Genomic DNA, 12,989 nt, shown 5'->3' with positions numbered 1-12,989 from the left:
TATTATATGAGCCTAGAAAGGGCATGAATGGGTTCCTCTCAAATAGCAATTAGTATGTGAAACGCTACAAGCAGACTAAAAAAAATAGCATTTACTAGGGTTTTTCCAGCCTGTTTTAAGATTTTATTTATTTATTTGACAGACAGAGACCACAAGTAGGCAGAGAGACAGGCAGAGAGAGAAAGGAGGAAGCAGGCTCCCTGCCAAGCAGAGAGCCCGATACGGGACTCGATCCAAGGACCCCGAGATCATGACCTGAGCCAAAGACAGAGGCTTAACCCACTGAGCCACCCAGGCCCCCTTTTCCAGCCATTTAAAAAAGCAGGACACAGGGCGCCTGGGTGGCTCAGTGGGTTAAGCCGCTGCCTTCGGCTCAGGTCATGATCTCAGGGTCCTGGGATCGAGTCCCGCATCGGGCTCTCTTCTCAGCAGGGAGCCTGCTTCCTCCTCTCTCTCTCTCTACCTTCCTCTCTGCCTGCTTGTGATCTCTCTCTGTCAAATAAATAAATAAAAAAAAAAAAAAAAAAAAAAAAAAGCAGGACACATTTTATAGAGCAAATTTACAAAACACATAAAAATGCAATTTCACAGACTCCCTGAAACTCATCCAGGGCTATCCGCCACCACCACCACAGCTCCCAGAGGGCTCCATGGCCTGACACCAGGTACCCAGAGGTGTTAAATACACAGTGACTCCAAGGGAGGCAGCAAACACCTATTCCATGGCCAATCCACCTCCTCACAGTTCCTGGCACCACTGAACCCACTATACCCACACTGAACAGGATTCTAAGCAAAGACCATCAGTAGAAATATTTAACTCTTCCCACCAAGTGCCAAGTTGTAAGAGCTTTGCGTGGAGGAAGAGCCCTTTTGTAATAATATGAGCCCCATTTAACAGATGAGCAAATTGAGAGCTGGAGAAGGGTGACAACTCACCCAAGTTCTCACGGATAGTGAACATTAAGACCAGCATTCAAACACGGCCTAGCTCTAAAGCCCAAGCCCCGAACCCTCCAAGTGTTCCCTGGCAATTCTAAGTACAGATCTGGACAGAAATTAATTAAAGAAACCAAATAAAATCAAAATGAAGTAATGCCGGGGTGCCTGGGTGGCTCAGTGGGTTAAGCCGCTGCCTTCGGCTCAGGTCATGATCTCAGGGTCCTGCGATCCAGCCCCGCATGGGGCTCTCTGCTCAGCAGGGAGCCTGCTTCCTCCTCTCTCTGCCTGCCTCTCTGCCTGCTTGTCATCTCTCTCTGTCAAATAAATAAATAAAACCTTTAAAAAAAAAAAAAAAAGAAGTAATGCCAAACTGTTACCAGCAGCTCTCCCTGGAGTGTGAATTTACGGAGACATCTGAACTTTTTAAATTCATGTGTGAACCTTTAAAACTGTATGTACATTAGTTTTAGGATCAGAAAAATATTTTTAAAGAAACAGAAATCATTGGTTTCTAAGCACCACATTGCTTCCTATGACTGGCGGTCTACTCCGGATTGTTAAAAAGCAGAACGAAGGCCGATTTAAAAAAAATTTTTTATTATTATTTTTTGTAAGTTTTATTTATTTATTTATTTGACAGGCAGAGATCACAAGTAGGCAGAGAGGCAGGCGGAGAAAGAGAGAGAGAGGAAGCAGGCTCCCTGTTGAGCAGAGAGCCCGATGCTGGGCTCAATCCCAGGACCCCGGGATCATGACCTGAGCAGAGGCTTTAACCCATTGAACCACCCAGGCGCCCTGGCAGATGTTTTTTAAAGGAACATGACTGTTTCCCTCCACCGCCATTATACAAAAGTAATTGGCAAAAATCTCAAAGATTTACAACAGAAAGTGCTGGCAAGAGTCTAGAGGAAAGAATAACCTTGAATTTTGCTATCTGAGAACACTAGTAAAGTCTCGTCAGTGGGAACTGGCAATAGCTACCAGAATTCATTACGCTTGTGACTGAGTAAGTCCGCTTCCGCAGGCACCCCTGCACCACACACATGCACAAGAAGGCAGCTGCAAGAATGTTCACTGCCCCATGAAGCAAAATATTTAAAAAATTAGAAATAGGGGCGCCTGGGTGGCTCAGTCGTTGAGCATCTGCCTTTGGCTCAGGCTGTGATCCCAGAGTCCTGGGATCGAGCCCTGCATCGTTGGGCTCCCTTCTTGGCGGAAAGCAGCTTCTCCCTCTCCCAACCCCACTGCTTGCACTCCCTATCTCGTTGTTGTACCCACCCCCCCGCCCCCGTCAAATAAATAAAATCTTGAAAAAAAAAAATTAGAAATAACCTAGGGGTGCCTAGCTGGCTCACTGGGGGAGCATGTGGCTCCTGATCTCAGGGTTGTGAGCTGGAGCTCCACACTGGCTGGAGAGTTTACTTAAAAATAAAATCTTTTTTTTTAAATATATTTTTATTTATTTATTTGACAGAGAGAGAAATCACAAGTAGGTAGAGAGGCAGGGAGAGAGAGAGGGGGAAGCAGGCTCCCCCCTGAGCAGAGAGCCCGATGCGGGGCTCAATCCCAGGACCCAGGTGCCCCGCTTAAAAATAAAATCTTTAAAAAATTAGAAAAAACTTAAATGTTCTCTTTTTTAAGTTACATTTTATCCATTTTGTGGAATACTGTAACACTTTAGGAAAAATCTCTAAGATTCACTGTTAAGTTACAGATATAAAACACAGCAATTTGCTTTAACACTATTTATGTATGTACTGAATGTTCACAGACATGCACTTAAGAGGACATACACTGATCTGCTGTTACTCCTGGGGAAGGAGAAAAGTTTAGGAAAAGGCTGGCAGAAAGAAAGATTTTAGTTTTATCAAGAGTATTCAGGGGCACCTGTCTGGCTCAGTCAGTGAAGCATGCAACTCTCCACCTCTGGGTTCCGAGTTGGAGCCCCAAGTTGGGTATAGAGATTACTTAAAAAGGGGGGGGGTGTTCAAGTGTTTATAAGAATGTCCCCATTGTTGGAGTACCTGGGTGCCTCAGTCAGTTAAGCATCTGCCTTCGGCTCAGGTTGTGATCTCAGGGTCTTGGGATCGAGCCCCCGTACTGGGCTCCCTGCTCAGCGGGGAGTCTGCTTGTCCCCCTCCCTCTCGTCTTCTCCCCCATCCCAGCTCCTGCACTTGCACTTGCCCTCTGTCTCTCTCTCTCAAATAAATAAAATCTTTAGAAAAAAAAAAAAAAAAAGAATCTCCTCATTGCTGCTTTTATGATTATAAATACACATACTATTGTACATGTTTTTAATCTGGATTGTAAAAATTTTAAAACATTAGAAAGACATATGCCAAACATTAACAGTAGTTATCTCTGGGTAAAGGTGGGGTATTACAAATATTTATAGGTAACTTTTATGATATTCTCTATACTTCTGTATTTTCCAAGTTTCCTACAATGGGTAATTACCTTCATAAACAAGAAAAAAAGTTAAGAAATCAATTTCACCTTAAAAACAGGTATTACTGAGTCCTACAATATGCCAGCCACTGTGGCTGGGGGTCAAGTAGTCTGGATCAGTGTTATTTATTTATTTATTTGTTTATTTGACAGGGGCGGGGGATACATCGAGAGAGGGAACACAAGCAGGGGGAGTGGGAGAGGGAGAAGCAGGCTTCCTGCTCAGCAGGGAGTCCGACTCAGGGCCCTGGGATCTCGACCCGAGCCAAAGACAGACGCCCAACAACTGAGCCACCCAAACGCTCCTGGATCAGTGTTATTTAAAGAAGGATGATGATTTGTGGGCATATTAAAAAAATAATAATAACCTACTAAGATTTTGTTTTTCTTTCCTAAATCCAAAAGTAAAACATACTCAAATGCTCAGTTCCACCTGGCCTTGGGACCCAGAAACATTCCTGAGATCACTCGTAAGGCCTACCAACCCAGATGTTGCAACAACCAGAAGACAGGAAAATTGTTTCCCATACCTGGAGCCCAAGTCTCAGGTCTTGTGAAATTTTCATGGGTACACGCCAGGCCCTTATCTAGAAGGGGTTCTTTCACAAAGCCCTCACCCTCCACTTCCTCTGGAACAAAGGAGCCTAGAGCACGGCTGAGCAGAAACCCCTCTTGGGCAAACTCCCTGAGCCCCTGATTGAACAGGATGGGACCAGGAAGCCCAGTTTCTTCCAGAAAGCCTATTCCACTCCTGGACAGTTCTAATACTTTCCAACTGCTACAACTGCTTCTTATACTGAACTGAAACGTGCCTCAGTCACATTAGAACACAGATTCCGGCACTGGAGATTCTGTCCCCAACAGGCCATGTAACCTTGAGAGGCTTAGCATCTAAACATCACCTTCTCTCCTCTAAGCGGGGCTAACCTTCCCAGGCTACAGTCAGGACTCAAAGAGAGCACCTACGGAAGGACCCAGTCCAGTGCCTGACACATGACAGGCCGCACTTCCTAGCCCTGACCTTTGGAACCAGTTCAAATGAGCCTAGACACTCTTCCACATTTCAGCCTTTCAAATCCTTGAAAACCTTAATCGTGTCTTCAACAGTCTAAGCATCCACACAGCATTTCCTCTGCTACCAAACAACTCCCTAATTTTACACTTGGGTGGGAGTCTCCCATAGTAGCCAGATGCTCACAGATCTGTTTTGGAGTAAATAGCTGTCAGCGGTCACCTGCTCTGTGCCAGCTACTCTGCTAAACCTTATACAAAGCTCAGCCTCCCTAACTGCCCTGAAGATGCACAGGCCCAGAGACAGGAAGTGGCCGACCCAAGGTCACACAGCTGGGAACCTACAGAGCCCATGGTCTTCTCACTGTGCTACAGAAAGTGTTTCCCGGCCTCTGCTCTGGCCCAAGAGCCAGGCAGGCCCAGCCCTCAGTGGTGGGGGGCTATTGGTCCCAACTGCTAAACCAAAGTGTCTTTGGTGGAGTCCGGCTCCTGTGGTAGTGCCCCTCCCTTACTGGGTAAGATCCAAATCTCCAGGGCTCCAAGGAAGTAAGGGAGGCACCGCTGATCCTGCATTTACTGACACAGAATAAATTCTGGAGGAGGAAACATACCCAAAGTGGACCCCAATGGGGAGCCTGGCAAGAAATGAAAAGAAACAAAACAAAACTGTGCCAGGCAAGATCACAAAGGTTATCTTCTGTCACCTTCCCAACAAGTGTGCCAAGTGGGATTGCTACAGGTCAGCCAGTCCCGCGCATAGAGAGGAAATGGAGACTTGGGCAGATGAGAAAGTAAATTCCACTAAACTGTAAGCGCCCTGAAGGCAGAAAACCTGTGTAGTCACGTTACCGTGCATACTCGGAGCCTAGAAAAATGTCTGATACACAGAAGCTGAAAAAATATTTGGTGATGAGAGGGACAAAGGCAGAGCCACAATCTGAACACAAGCCTCTTCATCATGCTTTCAAATTCACACTGTGAGTGCCTCTAGCCGAGGTGCTGAGCTGGCCGCGCCCAGTTACAGAAGCAAGCGCACGGAAAGGGGATCCATGCTGTGGCACCTTACATGCTTCCCCACTCGAAACTCTGGACTTCCCAACTGACCAAGGTCAGACATGCTACTCTTCCTTCCCAAAGGACACAAGTCTTCCCTTGGAACCATTTGTATCAAGAGAACAGTCCAAACCAAAGAGACTGACATATTCTCGGCCAGGAGGCCAGCCTGACCTCTCACCCACCCGGTGAGGCAGGGCCTACGTGCCAGCGCTGCCTTAGGGAGCCACATGTCGCTGAGCACCAGAACTCGGAGCAAGCCAAGAAGCAGAAATGGCTGAGCTGTCCCAACAGGCTGGGCTCCTAGAAGATGCCTGGTCTCTTGAGGCAACTGCTTCAGCAAGAGACAAAGCAGCCACCAACCCCATGCAGTCCTGTCGAGGGCCACTGTGGAAACAGTCCTACCCGTGCCAAGTCAAAGAAAGGGCATCCACTCTAGAGCCAGATGGATCTGGCTTACAATCTTGGTTCCCCTAGCCACAAGGACCTCAGATAAGGTCTTCCACCTCTCTGAGCCTCAGTTTCCTTGCTTTTCTTTCTTTTTTTTTTTTAAGATTTTATTTATTTATTTGACAGAGATGACAAGTAGGCAGAGAGAGAGGAGGAAGCAGGCTCCCTGCTGAGCATAGAGCCCGATGTAGGGCTCGATCCCAGAACCCTGGGATCATGACCTGAGCTGAAAGCAGAGGCTTTAACCCACTGAGCCACCCAGGCGCCCCAGTTTCCTTTATTTTCTATAAAATGGGATAAAAGAGCAGAGGTTTTTGTGAGATTTACAAAGAATGTACTGCTTGTAAATGTAGAGAAAAAAAATCTAGAATGATAAAACACAAAATTCCTATCAGTGTTTGCCTTTGGGGACTGGAGTGAAAAGAGGGTTTTTATGAATATACTACATTCTTTAAAGAAAAAAAATATAAGCAAAGCACAGAGTTCAGTCTGGATTCCTGATAGGCATTCAATACATGTAGGCTATCACTCACTTCTCCCGGGAGGGTATGTTGCTACTAACCCACTGCCCGCCTGTGTATTACAGAAAGGACGAAGCAGTGCTGTTTCCCACCATGTCCTCTACCCCCCTCCTAGCTCACAAAGACCAGGGGCCCCAGAGCAGATCCCAAGCACCAGGGCCACACAGCAAAGCAATGGGACTGAAAAGGTCTCCTCTACCCTCTCATGCTGCCCGGGCATCCCTAACACGAGGCCATCCAACCTGTGCCCAGGGGTGGGGGAACGCACTACCTTACAAGGCAGCCCATTTCAACAGCAGGATGACTTCACAGTCTCAGCAGGGTAAGACCCCTGGTTCCTCTGACCATGACCTTTATTCAGCAGCCTTCAGGCTCACAGCTGTTAGCTTGCAACAGCCAGGCCATTCCTGGCAGGGAAGCCTCAGGCAGGCTCTGGCTAGGTGGGCCACAAGGAATGCCTGTCAGTCAGCACCCTCCAAAGCAGCAGCATCTTCCCACACCTCTGCTGCCTGGAACAATTCTCTCCCACCCCTGGGAGGTGACGCTGGGCTCCTCTCCAGAGCTAAACAATTCCCCCCCTCCGCCCAGGAGGCAATCAGCTAGCTTGGTTGCTATGCAACTGGCAGGCACAAAAGGTGATGCAGTCCTTTTCAGAGGCTTAGGAAGGGGGCAGGGAGCTGTGTTTCTCCAAGTCAGCTGGCGCTCACGCGTGTGTGTAAGGCCAGGGAGGGGTTCTTTAAGGAACTGTTTGATAGATTCACTCTTGGGCCCGCTTGTCCTTTGCTGCCGGTGGCAGGGGCAGAGACGCCAGGCACACTGTGAACTGCATACAAATCTGAGCCCGAATCCCGCCCCCGGGGGCAACGCTGCACACTAACACACTCAGGAAGGGCGGCTTCTGAGAACTCAATAGGTGGCCTGTGCGGCTGCCCAGCGGCTCCAGCAAGGAATAAAGCTGCCTCTGTGGGGCTCAGCCCTCTGGCCTCACCCTCCCAGGCCTGGCTGGTATTTGGGGCAGGAGGCAATCAAGGCCCCAAATAAACATAGAGCCAAGCAGGGCAGGGAGCCAACTGAACTGTGTCCCCTGCATTTGGCCTCCTCCACAAAGGTCTACTTTCGACTCTCCAGCCCCGGGGGTAGTACTCTGAGGAAACAGTTCAGCAGAGTGGTCAAAAGCCTGGGTTCTGCAAGCAAACGAATCTGCATTCAAAATCTGGCCGGGCCGAACGCTAGCTGTGCCCTCAGACGAGCTGCTCAGCCCCTCTGGTTCTCAGGCTAATGACACCCACTTCTTAGGGCTGTTGTGAAGGGCAAATGAGGCAGTCCTTGTAAAATAAGACCTAGTTCAGCGACTGGTATCTCTAACACCAGCGATGTGTGTGGCACAGACTAAACGCGTCCCAAGACACCTAAGTTCTACGACGGCCCAGTCACCCCTTCCCTCCTTGCTTCAGGCCAGCGTGTTGTGCGGTTAGGAAGTGAGTTCCTCCTCGCCAGCGTATGAGCTCTTCCACAGGCTGGGCCCTCGTCTTAAACCAGCTCTACGGCTCCCTCAATGAACAATTAAGAACACGAATGTCCAGCAGAAGGTGAAGGAACCCAGCGACACAGCATGAAGTGCGGGGGATTAGAGGGGCTTCTGAGACCCCTTTAGGTCCTCCTGCAGCCGGCCCCAGAATTCAAGCTCCCCATCAGAAGCTGTCCCAGTCTCTCTCTGCGGGATAGAAGCAGAAATACTCCCACCGGGCCCAACTTCTCCCAGGACCCAGACTTTGATGATGAAAATACTACAAACATGGGGAGCCTGGGTGGTTCAGTCGGTTAAGTATCTGACTTCGATTCAGGTCATGATCTCGGGGTCCTGGGCTCAAGTCCCGCGTCGGGCTCCCTGTTCACCAGGAAGTCTGCTTCTCCCTCTCCCCTGCCCATGCCCCACTCATGCTCCCACGCTTGCTCTCACTCTCAAATAAATAAAATCTTAAAAAATATATATTACAAAAGTAATTGTAAAGTCCACTTTCCCAAAGTTGCACGTCAACTTAGAGAATAAAATCAAGAAGCTGACAGATTCATTTCTACCTCTTCTCCCCAACTCTTACAGCAGCACCTGCATGGAGATTAGGGAAGGAACAAGCAGTTTCCCTAGACCCAGTCGTTTTTTTTTTTTAAATAAAGATTTTATTTATCAGGGGCGCCTGGGTGGTTCAGTAGGTTAAAGCTTTTGCCTTCGGCTCGGGTCATGATCCCAAGGTCCTGGGATTGAGCCCCACATCGGGCTCTCGGCTCATCAGGGAACCTGCTTCCCCCTCTCTCTCTGCCTGCCTCTCTGCCTGCTTGTGATCTCTCTCTCTGTCGAATAAATAAATAAAATCTTAAAAAAAAAATACTGAAGGCTGTCTTTTTGTCATTTAAGTAACAGCTCAAATGTCACCTTTTTCTGTAGGGCCTTTGCCACCCACCCCAGTTAAAGCCATGTCACATGCCCACCCTGACCCTCTCTACCACAGGCTCCTAATCTACCTTTCTGGTAGCACTTAGCAGCTACAATGTTATCTACTTGTTTATCTTCTGTTTGCCCAGAACTACAATATAAGATCCACTATTCTTGTTCACTGTTGCACTCGTAGAGTCTAAAATAGTGTTAAGTCATATACTAAAGCTTTCAATGAACATTTTGGAAACAGCTAGTTCAAAAGGCAACAATGCACTCCCCTAGTTCTCAAGATGGTGACTCTACTCTCTCTGCCCAAAGTTTAGACCTGACGTTTGTTGAAGTTTGCTTACTCATCCGTTCAATCATTCATTCATCTACTCAACTCCAGTCACCAGCTGACTACAGGATACCCGAGACCGGACCACAGGGACATGCAACCAGAATGACCCATTTCCTAATTCCCAAGGTGGTGGTGGTTGTTTTAACCTGACACTTGACAGAGAACTTAACTTCTGCCAAATCTGTCAGATTCCATTGTAGTTAATGGCCATCTCGGATTTGCATGTGAGGTTACATGATGAAGAACTCAGCAACTCAGCACCTCAAGGTAAAACCAAAGACCTAAGAAACATATTTGCAAGCACCCAACCCCTTTTATCTACCATCCACAGTTGTGTGCACACAAATAAAAAATAAACACCAGAGAGTAAATGGGGCTTTTCAAAATGCTGACCTCCATTTTTTTTTCTCTGTTTCTAACTTTACAAGCTGGTGGCCGGCACTGTTAAACAGTGGAACACTTTCGGAGCACCTGGGGGGCAGTGGGTAAAGCCTCTGCCTTTGGCTCAGGTTGTGATCTCAGGGATTGAGCTTGGGATCGAGCCCCGCATCGGGCTCTCAGCTCAGTGAGGGGGAGCCTGCTTCCCACCCCTCCCCTGCCTGCCTCTCTGCCTATTTGTGATCGCTATCTGTCAAATAAATAAGTAAAATCTTAAAAAACAAACAAACAAACAAACAAACAAACAAAAAACAGTGGAACACTTTCAACTTAAGGAGATCTGTTCCCAGGTAAGGAAGCATTAACAGTACCCTGGTGGATAGGCTGAGTCTTGATGCCAAAGGGAAGCAGCATAGCACAGGTGCTAGGAACTCAGACCCTGGAATCAAAAAGGTACCAAAAAAAAAAGGTACAGATTCAAATCACACCTGCTAATGACTAATAATAAGGCCCTAGGCAAGTTTATTTCATGTTACTTAACTTAATTGTACTTAATTATACAGCCCTTACTAGGTACAGGGAGGGGTCTAGTTTGCAACTATAATACAATAATCAAATAAACCAGATGTACTATCATTATCTGTATCTCACTGGTGAGGGAACAGGTAGAGAGGTCAGGTAATCTGCTCAGTCATGGCTGGGGAATATTAGAGTCAGCTTTCAGGTCCCGGTAGTATGACGCCAGAACCCAGCTTTTTTTTTTTTTAAAGATTTTATTTATTTATTTGACAGAGAGAAATCACAAGTAGATGTGGGGCAGGCAGAGAGAGAGAGAGGGAAGCAAGCTCCCTGCTGAGCAGAGAGCCCGATGCGGGACCCGATCCCAGGACCCTGAGATCATGACCTGAGCCGAAGGCAGCGGCTCAAACCACTGAGCCACCCAGGCGCCCCAGAACCCAGCTCTTAAGCATCATACTGTGTTTCTTCTCCAATCCTGTTTCTCCGTCTATTAGAGCCAACAGGTCTGCCTTATCTCACGGCATCCTGTGGGATTACTGGCACACAGTAAGGTAAACGTTAGGTACTCTTTTTTTTTTTTTTTTTTTAAGATTTTATTTATTTATTTGAGAGAGACACAGTGAGAGAGAACATGAGAGAGGAGAAGGTCAGAGAGAGAAGCAGACTCCCCTTGGAGCTGGGAGCCGGATGCGGGACTCGATCCCGGGACTCTGGGATCATGACCTGAGCCGAAGGCAGTTGTCCAACCAACTGAGCCACCCAGGCGTCCCAAACGTTAGGTACTCTTTTTTTTTTTTTTTTTTTTTTTTTTTTAAAGATTTTATTTGTTTATTTGACAGAGAGAAATCACAAGTAGTCAGAGAGGCAGGCAGAGAGAGAGAGAGGGAAGCAGGCTCCCCGCTGAGCAGAGAGCCTGATGCGGGACTCGATCCCAGGAACCCTGAGATCATGACCTGAGCCGAAGGCAGCGGCTTAACCCACTGAGCCACCCAGGCGCCCCCAAACGTTAGGTACTCTTAATGGCAGTAAAAACTGGCATCATTCATTCTATTATTTACCTTCACCTTTGGTCCAGCTAAGGGCAGAAGAAAAATATTTTGGCTGATAAGATTTTCAAGGCCCTCTGCAGCAAAACACATTGACTATATAATAGAATCTAGTATGGTAGAAGAATAGAGTAGAAGTTCCATGAAAATGGGGACTGTCTGCTTTGCTTATTATTGTATTTGAAGCAAGTGGTAGGTACTCAATGAATATGCATGGAATGAGGTCGGAATAAACTGAATGCATGGACAGGGTTCTACAGACATGACAACTAAAGCAGCACCATCACTTCTCAAATGTAGCTAAATACAAAAAAGGTAAATTTACAAGGTTCTCTGAGGACAGTGTTAGCAGGCCATTATTTAAGATAGCTTGGCTACTGAGAGGCAGTGTGGTATACAGCTTTTCATTCATCTTAGCTGAATAAACAAACAAGGACACCTGGATTTTAATCCTGACTCTGCTACTGGAAGTCACCCAAGGTCTTAGATTATCCATCTGTAAAAGAGGAGGCTGGACTACATGATGATCAAAAACAAATATATTCCATTTTCTTATCACTTCATAACAATCTGAATGGAACCAAGTACTCAGTAAGCATTTGTCAATGAAGATTATCCCCAGTGATCTGTCGGGTGAGGAAACTAGAATCCAAAAGTAATTTGCTCAAGGTCACAGGGTCAGGAAAGAATATGAACTATGGACCAGATCTCTTTCTATACTGGTCTAACACTAAAACCTTTCCAAAATCTTTTTTTTTTTTTTTTAAATACTGTGATATTAGTCCTCTCTTCCAAGATCACTAAGTCTGTAATCATTTAACCATCAAATAATATTGCCTGACTTCACTACATCACGGGGCAGCAGGATCAGGAAAAAACAACTACCTTTCTTTCTACATCATTAACCTAAAAAATCAAAAGTTCTAAAAAGCAAATTAGGGCAAACCCCTTGTCTTTGTCCAAAATTGAGAGATCAGAAGTATTTAAGACAAATGATGATTTCATTTTAAACCATATGGTCTAAATTTAAGCAACGTGATTAAAAAACACAAACAAAAACAAACCCTAGTAACACAATGCTTCCTGAGAGTATAGCACATAACTTCTTTAATTTTATAATCAAAGCTATGCCACTTGATTCAAAGCAGATTCACAAAGTTAAATGTAAAAGGTTGTCAGAGAATGTCGACTTTATTGCTTGCTTTACTTTTATTAATAAAATATATGCCTGGGGCGCCTGGGTGGCTCAGTGGGTTAAGCCACTGCCTTCAGCTCAGGTCATGATCTCAGGGTCCTGGGATCGAGTCCCACATCGGGCTCTCTGCTCAGCGGGGGGCCTGCTTCCCTTCCTCTCTCTGCCTGCTTCTCTGTCTACTTGTAATCTCTGTCTGTCAAATAAATAAATAAAAAAAAAAAATCTTTAAAAAAAAAAATAAAATAAAATAAAATAAAATACATGCCTGACATTGAAACCTTCCATGTAACACCTTCCCAGTGTTATCAAGTTAGGAGTGAAGAAAACCATCTGGCAGTCACAGTCAGTTTTCTAGATGGTTCGTAACAGAAGAGTCAAGGTCAAACTGTTGAGTCTCTTTATCCTCCTACCTCCTAAATGAAAAGGAACTGAGCTCAAAATACTCTATACTGGTACTCTCACAAATACAATGTCAGCTCGAGGATCACACTCTGGCTTAGAGAAGACAGGCTGACATGAACAAGAACAAAAGGGTATAATAGGGCAGATGCTCCAAACAGCACCTCGGTGACACTCAAGAGAGCACAAACTTTCACCTACTTTCTAGCAGTTTTGTAGCCTATCCAATGGGAATTATATCACCAGATGATTA

The 12,989-nt window shown here is 46.2% G+C and overlaps 1 protein-coding gene across 1 annotated transcript in view; it reads right to left on the bottom strand.

The window, feature by feature from the left end:
- ACO2 (aconitase 2) overlaps window positions 1-12,989 on the bottom strand; it is a 51,278-nt gene that overhangs the window by 37,314 nt on the left and 975 nt on the right. The window lies entirely within an intron of this gene.

Source organism: Mustela lutreola, chromosome 8, assembly GCF_030435805.1.
Source record: "Mustela lutreola isolate mMusLut2 chromosome 8, mMusLut2.pri, whole genome shotgun sequence".
NCBI lineage: Eukaryota > Metazoa > Chordata > Mammalia > Carnivora > Mustelidae > Mustela > Mustela lutreola.
Note: the sequence above shows the minus strand (reverse complement) of the source record. Positions and strands in the feature narration are given on the sequence as shown.